General features: G+C 32.4%; 1 protein-coding gene across 4 annotated transcripts in view; it reads right to left on the reverse strand.

The window, feature by feature from the left end:
• LOC113395415 (pseudouridylate synthase RPUSD2-like) overlaps window positions 1-15,002 on the reverse strand; it is a 405,111-nt gene that overhangs the window by 214,248 nt on the left and 175,861 nt on the right. The gene's annotated exons all lie outside the window — the stretch shown is intronic.

Here is a 15,002-nt window from a genome sequence, read left to right on the forward strand (position 1 = left end):
GTTCATTAAAACCTTCACAAGTTTTTTCTCGTTATTAAGGCGACTAGTTCGTACCCGCGGCTTCGACTCCGGGCATTTACGAGTATTTCACAACCCAACACACTTAAACGTTTATATTCACAGTAATATTGCTTACTTTTATATAATCAGTGATAATCATTGTTTGAACAAAATACGCAAGGATTACCTTAGAACCCCAAATTTGCGATTCCAGTAAATCAATAAATCCTTCTTGTGTTAAGGTTCTACAAGGCTTCTATAATAAAATTCTGGGAATATTTTTTTCATAATCAACACCATTATTTACAGAAAATTGAGTGGAGCTAATACTCGTTGGCTTTTAGGCAGGGGTATATAACATATAATTGTATTTAGGTGATATAACTCTGTGTTTCAAACGTTAGAAGAGAGTGACATTTTGCCGGTTCTTCTCGGCAGAATCTACATTCTGAACCGGTGGTAGCTTTACCTTTAATACATTTGTCAAAAGTGCTTGTAAAAAATATTATTTTGTTTTGTTTTAATGATATTGTTAGGCTTGCGAGCTGATGGGCCACCTGATGGTCACCACCGCTCATAGATAATGGCGATGTAATAAATATTAACCATTCTTTACATTTGCAATTTAAGCCTTTTACTTTACTTTATACATAGAACGGCTGATTATTTCGGATGGTATGACTTTGATGTAGGACGTACTTCCCTTGTCGTGTAAAGTTAGCTTGTGTAACGTATGATTATCCTTTTCTAATCCGACTCTAATATCATCATAGATTCAAGTCAATTGTAAAAAATACATTGGTAAAGAAGGTATATTATTCGATACAAGAGTATATTGATGATAAAAAAGCGTGGAGTTAATGCTTGTTGACTTCCAGGCAGGAGACATAACATACATATATAATTGTATTCAACTAACATGACTGTATTTTTAGATATTGAAAAAGAGTAACTACTGAGTTTCTTGCCGGTTCTTCTCGGTAGAATCTACATTCCGAACCGGTGGTAGCTTTACTTTAAATAGTTTATTAAATGACAATTCAAAAGTGCTTCTAAAAGCCTACTTGAATAAAGTATATTTTGATTTTGATTTTGATCATTCCTGGGCTCGTGTCCTTCAAGTGTATGAAGATCAAGGGAGAGCTTCCAAGAATAAAGTGTCTTCGAGAGTAAGAGCCCGGTTTCCAAGATAACAACCTCACTCTAACCTTTCTATTCATCTTAACACAGTCCAAGTATCTCAAGTTTATTGTCAGTTGTCTTAATAAATTCTAGTTTGAAGTAAAAGTAAAAATTTTACATTTTATACGTAAAATTATTTCGAACAAACGTTACTGGCACAATACATTTTATTTTTCAATAGTGCACTGAGAGATAGAGCTTTGCGAACATTTTTATTACGATATAAAGACGAATCCGACCATAAAATCTATTTTATTTATATCCGAGTGTTATTTCACGTGTAAAGGCTTTAGGTATTTAAGTAGTATCTCTGTGAAGACAAACTAATTTAAAAGCTATTCGTAACAAAATCTAATATCTAAAATAAATTATATTACTTAGGATTTTAGTTGCGTACGAAGTCAAAATTATAAAATAAGAACTCATATTATAAACTAAAAGGCAGCTGGAGCGCACGGAACAAGAAAGCGAAGTAACAAAAGCGAAAGCAATTCTCGGTATTGCGAAACGATACATTTTTTTGTTAAAACATCAAAGGTACTGTGACTCTAATTATTAATTATTGACGTATCAATAAAGAAACACTACTATTTCACTAAAATGTTCCCTGCGCTTTATCTGTCTTTTGTTTTATAATCCAAAAATCACAAATTAAAGCGCTTGCGCAGACATAATTTATATGTGACATAAGTTAAATATTTACTAAACTTTATATAGGCTATAGAATCTGTAAACTAAACGTAACCACGAAGTATTGCCGTGTTCTGTTTTGAAGAGTCAGTGTTATTACAGGCAAAGAGAACATGACCTCTCAAATCCTAGTTGGTTTCCAGGAATGGTTAATTTTTATAACAGAGCCAGAGTCCTTTTTGCCTTCCCAAAAAAATCATCGAGTCTTTAAGGATCTGACACATGAACTTGGTAAAAAGCATTATAGCCAACTCAAGTGTCTCTAGTACCAGGCGCAATCATTGGTTCTTGTTACACAAAAATACATTACACATCTAAAACTCCTCTTCTAATTATCAATCATCAGGACGAAGACAGACATAACTATACGATGTTATTCATTTATTCCTCGAAATTTAATTTTTAAGCTCAATGATAAAAATTCGTTTCACTTCTCTATCTCAGACGCACACATTATCGTATTAATGTACTAATTTAACACGTCATTAAACAAATTCAGTTCACGGGTTTTGATATGATATATAATGATAGTTTGGGAGGTCATTGAACTTGCACTGCAATTATGCCAACTGTCAATGGTTCTATACACAGTGTACGAGTACAGATACTCTGTCCTGCTTAAACATATAGATACACTATACAGGCGGGACAAAATATCTGTTTGAAGAGTATAAAAATCTATGTCCCACAGTGCCATCTAGCGGAGAGTGAGAATAAAACGGGTAAATACTCTCCCCATTGGAAAATACATATTAATGATAATTTTCATTGGAAATAAACATTATTGAAATCGATTAATTTAAAAAATTACAACTTCTAATGTTCTAAAACATTACAACAAAATTGCGCCGAGCGAGCCACTACTTTTAACTAACCAAATTACAAAATTTAATTAAGCAAAAAAATTTTGGCTACAACCATGGTAACAATGGTTAGGTGACTATGTGGTGTATTTGTACATGCTTTCTTTGCGATTTTGTGCTTTAAAAACAATAGACGAATTAACTTACAAACTAAGCACATGAAAATTCAGTGGTACTACACCGGCTTTGAACCTGCAATCCTAGGTTAAGATAAACATTTTCATGTCTACAGATAAAGACATTATTTGCTTTATTAGGTAATCTAAGTATGAGATGTAATACCTCATTCCACAATAAACAATGAACTCTGGTTACACGGCAAAGTTTTATTTACGTTGAAAATAGAGTATTTCGACTTTGTAAGCCCGTTTTATTAAAATGACTGACACCGTCATTGTATTATGTTATTTTCAGAATGCATCAAAAAGCGCTGTACAGCAAGAGTCGAGCTGAATACGAAAGTCTTTCCAACAGTATCATATATAACCTCACAGCGTGACTTTAACATTACCTACAGCACGACGCGGAGTAAAATCTAGCGTTGACTCTCGTAAAACTTTGTTTTTGAAAGGATTTTATTTCAGTTTGACTTCTCAATGACCAACATGAGTTCGAGCCAAGATTTTTTGGTATTCATTGATTTTATTTTATGTTTTTCGCATGTATTTTTACTGGTATGTAATATATATTTTTTGTTTTTTAATTCTAACGCAAAATTTAGTTTCAAATTGTGTTTAACATTTAACCTGAGCATTTCATGGTTCATTCATATTTCGAACATGAATATCATCGTTACTGGCAATTATTCAGTTTTCCAAATATTGTTAACAAGTCCAGTCAGTAGGAAAAAGTACAATAAATACAGACGAATTATAGCTTATCGCTATTGTTAGTTGGCGACTTTTTAAAGCGGATATGAAACCGATCACGCAAGCTCTTTAATCCAAGTCGAGGATGGCCATTGCAAGTGTATAATCCTGTAAGAATCCTGCATACCCCGTTTCCTCTTTAGTAGTCAGGTATCTTACCAAGATTTTCTTCAGTTCAAAAAAGTGTCTTATCCCAGAATGCCATCAAATTGCCTCTGTTGCCATATAAAAAATAAATAAAAGGAACTCTTGTGTGCAAAGGTTGAAGTCATGGTTGATAGCATACAAATGAAGCGATCTTCTCTCGGCTATTTCTTTGTGATATTGAATATATTTAAACAATCACAAATGGTCAAAATAAACCCGCTGAGTTTCTTTCGCCGTTTCTTCTCAGATAAGGGTATTTTCTTTTCCGAACGGGAGGTAGTGTTTAATTTGACAATCAGTAAAAAAGTGTAATTCTTCTATATTGATTAAAGGCATTAATGCGTTAGTTATTTAGTGTTTATATTCCAGTTTTTTTTTTTTTTTTATATTAGTTAAGCAGTTCGTTTGTTAGTTAACAGTTAGCTTATACCCATACATCTTCAACACCGAAAGGCTTGCAACTGATTTTTTCGCCCTTCGAAATAAGAGGTGGTTCTCGAAAGCTGGTTCTACTGATTGTGCGAGAGAGAAAATTCCTTGAAAATTGATCTGTTGTGGATCATCGTGTCCATTGAATCACGATCTATAGGTTATGGAAATACATTGCACTTGTATTTCTCACTTACACATACTTATGCATTAACATTACGCAGTTGGAAGGGAGACATCCCTTGAGGATGGCTGTCGTGTCCGGAATCAACCAACAGACCATCAGAATACGAGTATACGAGGACACGTAAGTCAAACTCAACGAATACAAAATGTTCCTTATATATAGAGTACCCTAGAACTCTATTGATAAGATCTCATGTTTTGATTATGAGGTCTTAACTTTAATTTTCAAGTAAGGCTATGCTACGAAACTTGATGTAAACTTATAATTGAATATAAAGTCTATACGACAACGTCATAAGTTGTATCTGGTAACTTCAGCCGTGTCTCACCGCTGTGAGAGCAAGCACAGATTGTTGTACAACTTTTCAATGTTTGAAGTCTTGGTATGTGATATGTATGTATTTACAAAAGCATTGTTCATATGTGTGCACATTACAGTAGTTATGTTTATACTTTGTCGTGTGCTTTGAACTAAAGATCTTATGAATAACTAGCCGTTTCTTTGTGCTTCTCAACCTCTGGTACCTCCTCAACTTATATGAATGATCAACTGGTTAAACATAAGGCGAAAAACAAAAGAAAGCGCAATTAATTTTTCCAAAGATAACAAATAAAATTTCAACAGCCTGTATAAATGTATTGTCCACATAAAAAATATTTTTTTATAAGTTCAATACTGTTAATATTGTTATTTTATTGCTTAGTATTGCAGTGTTCCGGTTTGAAGGGTGAGTGAATCATTGAAATTTCAGGCACAAGGGACATCAAATCTTACTTCCGAAGGTTGGTAGCACATTGATAATATAAGGCATGAAGATCACTAACCACTAGGTGCCAGTATTACTAACTATTACAAGTAGAAAAAATATATAAAAAAGATTTTTTTATAAGTGTTAAGTAAGTATGTTTCATGATGGTACATTCAAAATAATACAATACAAAAAAAACACGGCGTCATACCAGTTGGATCATTCCGTAAAGAAAATTCATTGAATGCGGCCACCCGCTTACTCGGAAGGTTTACTTCTTTCATATGGTAAATACGTTCGTAACATACTTTTTAATTAAATGAAAAAATAACGTATTCATATAAAAAAGTATAAAGAACGCAAGCAACTCAATACTTACACGTGAGAAGTGAAACTTCATAAACGTTACTTATAGAACGTTGCACTCAAATTTACCATGTGGAATTTTCACTTTGAAAGAAGTTTCACTTTGGTAGAACACTTCACACTAATCGACTTGGAATAAATTCTTAGTAAGATTAACATAATACACAATGCCAGATATAGATATATTTTAAAGTCGTTGCAAATATTAATGTTACACCGACCAAAAAATGTCATAAACGTTTCATATAGAAACGATGGCGTTTAACGTTATTCAAAATAAAATAAAAAATCAAAAGTGAATAAAAGTAAGATACAATTAAAAAAGTGAAATATTAAAAACGTTACACGTAGAAACGTTGCAATAGTAGAAAGAAGCTTCACTGCAATAAGCACACGAGTTAATTAGTGCAAAACTTAGCCAAGTATAAATTAAGACCAATTAAGACTCAAATAACGACACAAAAGTGTTTTTATTTAACTTTCAGATAGACTGCGCACAGACTTCAACAGTTTTGGCTTACCTTGTACTGAACCTGTCTAGTCTTTAACACCATTGGTATGTACGAAACCGCAGTAAGCCAGGATAAGCTGTTTGTAGCGAGTAAAAGTAACGTCCGCCTTCAATTAAAAATTTTACTTTTATCACATTTATTATTTACTTTTTAAATATACAAATTCCTCAAATTTTTCACTTTTATTGATCTGTCTACTTGTTAACGTTGGCGCTTCAAAAACTGTGTTGTGTTATGCAATGTAAATTTAACTATATTTAAATTTTCATTTTATTCCCCAACAATAGTTGGGGATTCGTAAAAACAAATAATAATAAAATTATAATTATTATACAAAATAATGTTACTACATAATTTTATACCTCTGTATCATATAAACAGTTATACCAACGAGACGTCTACGACACGATATTACACGAAAATATCAATTGCTCTGGTAAAAGTTTCAATACCAAAAGTCCTCGAGAAGCTAACATAAGGTTTGTGTACAAAACTTGTTGCGGAGATTGCAGAGAAAGTTTATTTACATTTACAAGAAACACGCGTCTTGTCTCCTAACGATGTTAATGGCATCAAATAGAAGGTTTCGAGTTGTTATTTCATGTTTTCTTGTTGTTCTCATATACGGGTTCAAATTTTTATAAAGTTCAAATTGGTATTGATTAACGTCAGCGTTTGATTTAATTGAAAACTTAATATCAAGTGTACATATAGTTTAGATAAGATTAAATTTGATCACATTGCATTGTAGTATTGATAGGTTTATTTTGTCTTTCTTTTTGTAATTCCTTGGTGAAGATAAACATCGTGACTGATGGGTGTTTAAATGAAATCGTTCGACTTGTCCATGTTCGGTTATGCTTCAAATCATCGTCAAATTCTAAAGGTCTTCACATAGCAGTGGGATATAAACTTCATCTTGTACTTAATTTTTGTTTATTAATCATTACGTATTCGGCGGTGAAAGAAAACATGATGAGACAGCTACATGTATCGGATAAAAATCCTGCCACGTGCATGAACCTGGATTGAAGCTGCGTGGTAAAGTAAACTACAAAATCTTCTACTTTAAAAACGCCTTATCCCAGCAATGGGATCTGACAGGCTGTCGGTTTGTATTTACTTGTTATTTAAGGGAATACAAAATGTATCAACCATGGAACGCGGGATAATTAAAGCAGTAATCACAGGCAACATCTTAGATCTCATACTAATATGAGCATTCTTACAATGTCAATCCATGAGTACATTTGACCACTTACGTTAAAGTAATTTGCACGTCCGAGCTCTTGCTGGTAATAAAAAAGTAGTACATAAATGACCCTTTACTGGACAAAGGCCACCGATCCTATTAGAGATAAAAAATCGCCACTTAACTCGCGACGTGTTTCAGGCAAATATCTTGTTGGGGTGTGAAGTACCGTCTCACACTGTTTACCACTCTGAACTTTTTGAAAGCCAATTCGGCTTTGTCCGTTAGCTCACCGTCGGTTTGGACTTTGTTAGATATACCTATCCCATGGATTCCAATACAGATTTTGCAGATATTTTTTTTTACTTATCATGACAAAACTACCACTATGTTTATTAGGAACATACTAAACAAAATTAATATTCAAAAATTTTAGCATTTTTAGGAAAGACTAATTTTGAGTTAAGTTTTTTTGACGTCAACAGTGATTGAAGCTGAGACGGATTAATTTTAACCGAAGAACGAGGAAAATTCTGGTTAAGAAGCATTGAGTGTTCATTTGTTTGATTTATTTCTGTACTTAATATCGTGCTCGGCTGTGTGGGAAAAATTCGTGAAGAAACCTGTATATATCCAACATATGCAGGTTTCCTTTACGATTTTTTCCAAGATCCGATAAAACTTTAGACCAACCCACTTTTGGTCCGCTATCGGTCCACTGAGTTGGAATAAACGTAGTCCCAAAAAAATTGAACAACTTTGCCCAGCAGTATAAAATCTGCTCTTGGTATACAGTCAAAAGTAAAATTAGACGATGAAATACTTGTTCATCACATCGGTTTCCAGAGATGTCGGCACAAATACAGCAATAAGTGCAAGTCGAACACAACAAAAGCGCTTACAAACAATTCTCAAGCGCTGCGTAATAGTAATAAGCGCTGTAGGATGAAGTTAAATCAAGAGATAACGTATACTGTCCGATATTAATGAATAGGACATACAACCGTCGTCCACGTAGAACTAATTTCAAGGGATTTAGCTACACCAGATTTTACATCAAATGTTTGACTGGGGGGAAATTATTTCAACCAATTCTCAAGTTAAATATACGTTTTTATTGTAGTTTAAGTAAAAAGTACACCGATGGTTAAGAATAGAAGAATTGGTATTGGAGATTGGTAAGTAACGGGTTTCGTTAAAATTATTTTTTGTGTTGAGTGATTGAAAAAATAAATACAATTTTTGTTCCTTTCCCATATTTTTAAACTTCCTTAACCGGATAAAATATGTTATTTATATTCAAATTATTGATAGCAAACATACAAATTTCACATATTTAGAGATTTGTGTAAGCTAAAGTACCATCTATTTATCAAACAATGGTCAAACAACGATAATTTTAATTACAGTATTCTTGTTTAACTTACATCATGTAATGTATCCGTGGTACAAGGGACAAACACAATGAAACGTCCCAATCCATTTTCCAACACTAAGTTTACAAAAAAATATATATACCTATTTATTTCTTATTTAAAATGAACGTTAAACTTGTTACTTCAAGAATTGTAAACTTGGTTTATTCACCTTTCAACTTGATATGTTATTGTAAACCGACTAAACTCAATGTATAGGTTATATTTGTACGTGTTTATATAAATGCAACGTGAAACAATAGTTTAGGAGCTTTGTTCATTAAAGTCTGAGTCGGTCCCGAGCGACGGTTACATGGCAATTTAACTTGTAACTCCCAACAGTTCATTATTAACCAGCGCTGAAATATTTTACAGCGCTTTTGAACGGTTTTCGTGTGATTTCCATCTCCGTAGCGATTTGGTCGAGTAGATGTGCAGGACACATGTAGTTGATTATATATGATGATACTTAACTTAGGCGTTATCTATCGCAATATATAAGTAATGGATTGAGACAAAAATATCAACGAAAATTCGTACATGGATGTAGCAGATTTTAAGGAAGTTCACCTGTCAAACATCAATATCTTGGAAAAGTATGAATGTGAGTGATTACGCCTGCAGGTGGTTGAAGCTCTCACGCTATTGATCGATCGATGTGCGTAACCAAAGTTCTTAGTAAACCAAGTTTTTAGTCAGCATTTGTAACACCCTCGTTTTGATATGGGGTAGGATCTATTCAAGATCATATCTTTATAATATTAATTATTATTACGTAACCAATTTAACAAAACCAACCATTTTTTTAATGGATATATATATATATACTACTTTCTATTACATTTCAGTACTTTCGATCTGCGACATAGAATGTATTTCTCGAAAGTATAACATTACGGAGCGAAATAATGTCCCAAAACTCAACAAGTGGGACTCGAGTAACATCGAGGGAGGCTGAACGGTGACGCATTTTATCGAACACCGTGAAAACACTCAACAATCGAAGTTTAGCAAATATATTATAATGGTTATATTTTCAGAATAAGGTTATATTTTCACGAAAAAGGATTTATTTAATTTTGATTCTTCTTGTATTAATGCGATGCATATACAAAAGCTACACAAAAGAGGTTGTATGTGAAAATAAGTTCTAATATAGAACTGAAAATTACTTTTTAACTATAAATATTATTCTTTACTTTCTTTCAATTGAAAATAGCTAACTGTCCAGAAGACGTGCATAGACAACTCAGAAACATTGATCTATTAAGTCACAAGTCAACCCGTGCGTGTACGTTTTTAATGACTTTATGATGCGCTATGATGTTCTCTTGTATATTTAATTACAAATAAATTATCAACCAATTAAATTATATACATAAAAGTTGTTTTATAATTGTCGTAAAAAAGAAAAAATCGGAGCCGAGATGGCCCATGGTTAACTGATGATTGCGAATTTAAACCCAAGCAAGCACCACTGAATTGTCTAATTTCAACGAATCCTGCATGTGTCTAATTTCAACGAAATACACCACAGGTGTATCCACCAGCCCGCATTGAAAGGGAGAGGAGGCCTTAGCCCAGGATTGGGAAATTTACAGGCTGTTAATGTAAAATGTAACAAAGAAAAAACGTAATATAATTCAAACCATTAATAAGACTTTCTACCATTATGGAATACGACTAGTCGTAGCATGGTGTAGTCAGTGAACTAAATACACATGTGTGTCGGCTTAAACCTGTTACATAAGGTGAGACTAACGACTTACGAACACAGAAACTTGGACCGGTCAAATTATTAATTAACTCCTTGCTAAGTCAAAATCCAGACGTATAGTAACAGCATTATCTCTTAATGAGTTTAAGGTTTATTTATGTAATAATACGTGCTATTTTGGAATGAATATCTTTCATTATTGTTTCCTTTAACAGTATTCAGTTTATTATGAATGATAGACAAGAAAGAAATCCTAAAAGTTAGTTATACATAAACTCGGATGCACACGCACGCAACACACTCATACAACATACATTTAACACATACTAAGTCCATGCTTTTGTATCATTTATATAATCTTGTATCGAACAATATACCTTATCAGTCAATGTTTATTTGACTTAAGATTTAAATTTTTAATAGGCCAAGTTAAAAATACCCGACGAATCTTATTATAAAATCAACCACCGTGTCAAATCAAATAGTCTAATACACGGAGGATGTATTGACTGATAAGACGCAAAATTGGGTGTTATCAGTTTGCCTAATACATACAATAGTAAACGATTTTCATCATTTATAGAGCAAGTAAGTACCATAATGTGCTTCATGAAGGTATTTTAAGCGAAATATTTGTACTACCACGAACTAGCTGTTCGGTGTAAGCTAGCGTACAAAGAGTAAAAAAAATAATATTTTGACGACAATATACACAACAAGGCGGAGAGAATGATTTCAGCTTCCTAGGATTCAGGACAGTCCACCATAGGATCCATTGTCCATTTTTAGTTTTTACAAAAATGACAAAAAATCATCCTCTTTTATTGTATTCATTTTTATACATTTGTTTGCTTTTAACAAATAAAGAACAAGAAGTTATGCAAGTCGGCCCGCGTGTTATTTAGTTCGTTGTTTATTGAGAGTAAAATTGTTTGTTTAAATAATTCTGACATAATAACAACATTTTAACGCGATAGAAGATGATTTAATGGCTAAAGCATTAACATATCACGCACTACCCATCCACGCCACTATGAGATTTAAATTGTTAACAGTAAGGTATAAAATTGCTTGTAACCACTTACGAAATGCAATAAAACTTGCTTTTGTAAATAAAATGTATTGATGAAACGCTGGTAGCTCTAATAAACGAATATTAATGACGTTTGCGAGTCACTACGATATTACAACCGGCGTGGCAAAACGCCAATTGGGTGATCTGCTTTTTTTTTCTACCGCCGAAATTCGATCTGAAATCGATTTATATTTAGGTCAAGGCGAAGATTCTTAATTATGATGCTAAAAAGTTTAAAGTACGAAAAATATTTTTCTATATATAAAAAAAAAAAAAAATTCATTACAGAGAACCAAATTTATAAAACAACAAAATAAAAAAGCGACTCGATCGTTTTAACATGAAAACCTAAAATTCAACGAAGTTACGATCTCACAGAACAACGCGAAAAGCTTGTCAGATATATAAGAGTTATTACCTGAACATACTGTTGATACAATAAATTAAAAATATCAACCGAAAATAACTAGTGACAGTTAATGCGAACTAAATAATATTCTATATGTAAATGCGGCTGGAACCGTGGCGGAAGCGGAGTGATGTATACCAAACGTTTCTAAATTTACTGTCCCACGTCCATAGCGCTTGTATCATTGTCATCTGTAGTTAGAGCAACCGTTACGTGTGCAGTTCAAATAGACACACGAGTTCTTTGAAGATTGGAAAACAATTCATGACGATAATATTTAACATGATCAAAAAATCGTTTTACTAATTTGATCAAAATGTTGTTATTATAATTTAGATAATCTCTTACGCCATTTTAAGATATCATGTACTGCGAATTCTCAATTATGAACGTTTTGAGCGGCTGTTTGAAAATGTAAATCAACTCTTAGGAAAACAAATAGAGTCTATCGACTGATGTTATCTAAACAATTTAACCCTCGCTAATAAAACTAGTTATACCATGAATGATGGGTTCGCACAATAATATTGCTAGTCATATAATAATAAGTATGTTCAAATAACTCATAATTACACTAATCAGCTAAGTCTTGTTAACTATCTAAAAATGGACGTAGGTCCTTTCAGTTTAACACTGTTTTTACAGGACCATTAATTCCAAGTCGTCAAATGCTAAACAATATTCTGACTGTTCGTTCACAAGATACTCAACTAGTAAAAGTAAGTATAGTTTGTTAAGGATATTTCACTACGGCTGTAAACAGTGTTAACGATTTCGTAATGGTTTTATGTTACGCACAATAATTGTCTGAAAGCTTATTCGTGTAACGTGTATCACCGTAAAGACGTTCGTGTTACTTTCAAATGTGATCTGAATAGATTCTTATTGTTATAAATTATATGGTATTATTAAAAATATGTTGAAAAGGATTTCATGAAAAGTCACACACATTATGCTAATATTTAATTCTAATGTATTGTTTGAACATTTGAACTGATTGTAATTGAAAAATTGACAAATAGGAATTATGCGTACAAGTTTGGAATATTTGATATGATTCGTTAATATTTATTTTACAATACTAATAAAGTATTAATTAATTAAAGTCAACATTTTATTTTTTATCGAAAGTACACTTTACTCAAAAAGGTGGCCTGGCTTTATTTATCTTCTGAAATGATTTCTGAGATTTAACAGAACTTACTTTAAGTTAAGTTTTGAGCTATCAAATCTACCAAGAAGAAATGACAAAAACTCAGTTATCAGTACACAGTTAAAGATATGTCCTGCTCCTAATTTCTAGTTCTATTACCATCCATATGATGCCCAAATAACATGCCTTATTCCTTAACATTTTTTAACATAACTTCAATATAATTCATTGATAAATATAACGAGACCAAGCCAGAGAATATAATATATGCAAAGGGAAAATCAGGTAAATTATCAACCAGCTCAATTCCATTAGTTCTTACAACTAATATTCAAGCAGAATAGAATAATATTTTGTTTTTATTTCTCGTCTTTTGAAAATGGCACTGTGCCAAATAATCGATGCGTTTTGGCTTTTTGCCAAGCCATCTGTCGACTGAGTAAAAAAAAAAAACAATAAAAAAAAACCTTTCATTTCACCTAATAAGTGTGAAGTGTAGGAAGATTAAGTTCAATTGCATAATAGAGAAGTGTTTTTTGAACTTTAAACTTTAGAATTAATTAGAAATTCCAGTCTCTTGTACTTTTCAATTTATGTATTTGGTGAACGTTTTATTTTGACACAAAGTACTATAACGACGTAAATTTAATCATAAAATTCAAATGTATGTATATAAATATTAGGCAGTATAATGAATGAGCATGAGCGTAGAGGTAGGAAGAGGAAGAGGAGGACCTAAGAAGACACGGATAGAATGTGTGAGGAGGGATACGATAGAGAAGGATGTGAACGATCAGATGAAATAATAGAGGAGAATGGAAGGAGAAGATTTACTGCGCCGACCCTTAATAGCTCGGGACACGTGCAGGGAAAAGAAAGATAATCAAGAAAGTACCAGAGCAAGAGATGAAGATGACAGAAACTTGTTGGTAAGATCTAGACCAGTACAATGACAAGAGTTTATTTTATAAGCAATACGATATTTTTTTATAAAAAAAATTACATTAAGGTTTTAATTATATACAAATTAAAAATGAAAAATAGTAACCGTACAAATCATGACCGCGTGGAATGGTGGCAACAATGCTAGCAGCATTTTCCCTCTGATCAAAAAGATTAGGCAGCTTTCCTGTCACCAGTGCAGGCAAATTATATAATTATTGTTAACAACTACAACTTAATTTCCTAAATTGAAAAAAAAAGCGAAAAAAAAAATACAAATATATATAAATAAACTGTTAAACGTTAATCTTTCGGGCGTTGGTAATTAGTTCGTTTTAACGGAGTTTCTTGAAAGCTTATCATATTAGCAAAATTATGCAACATTGTTGTTTTTTAGTTAAGGACGTTCAGAGCAATTCATTTAATCGTTTCTTAGCAATTAGACTGGTGACCATTTACACAATTTATTGCCCAGTTATTGGCAGTCCTCCAACGTGAAATAGCTACAAACAAAAAGGAAGGAATGCACAATTTATGATACCTACTTGGTAAGTATTTCTATTATAATTTCTAAGGTATTATTTTAATTATATTATTGTTTATAAATTAGTCTGCCAAATTCATTCCGACAAATTTAAATGGCTTATGCAATGGTTTATGGATTGTAAAATTGTTATTTTTAATTCTTTGTAGCGATTTAAAAATCAAATATAATAAATTCATAAAACAGTTACTATACTTCGATTTGTTTTCGAAAGTAAGTTTGCCTCAGTAATAATCTTTGGATAAAACAATGTTATCACGACGATGACAGTAAGAGGCTGACTGGTGTCAGTAAGAGAAATCTGTTAATTATTTAAATATTCATTTTGCGTATATATTTTATCCCTTGTTTAAAGATATCGTTAAGAAAACTGTCTGATACAGAACCATCTGACTCTTCATCATGGTCTTTAACTAACGAAATATTAAATTTTCTAAATCAAAATATTACAGAGATTGCAAACAGTTCCACTTATCATTTAGAAGCATTAATTTGAGGGTAAAGTGTTTAACGAGCCACATCTTTGTTACGGCGCCTCTTAACCAACAGATAAACTGAGCTT

Source organism: Vanessa tameamea, chromosome 4 (assembly GCF_037043105.1).
Source record: "Vanessa tameamea isolate UH-Manoa-2023 chromosome 4, ilVanTame1 primary haplotype, whole genome shotgun sequence".
NCBI classification, from domain to species: Eukaryota; Metazoa; Arthropoda; class Insecta; order Lepidoptera; family Nymphalidae; genus Vanessa; species Vanessa tameamea.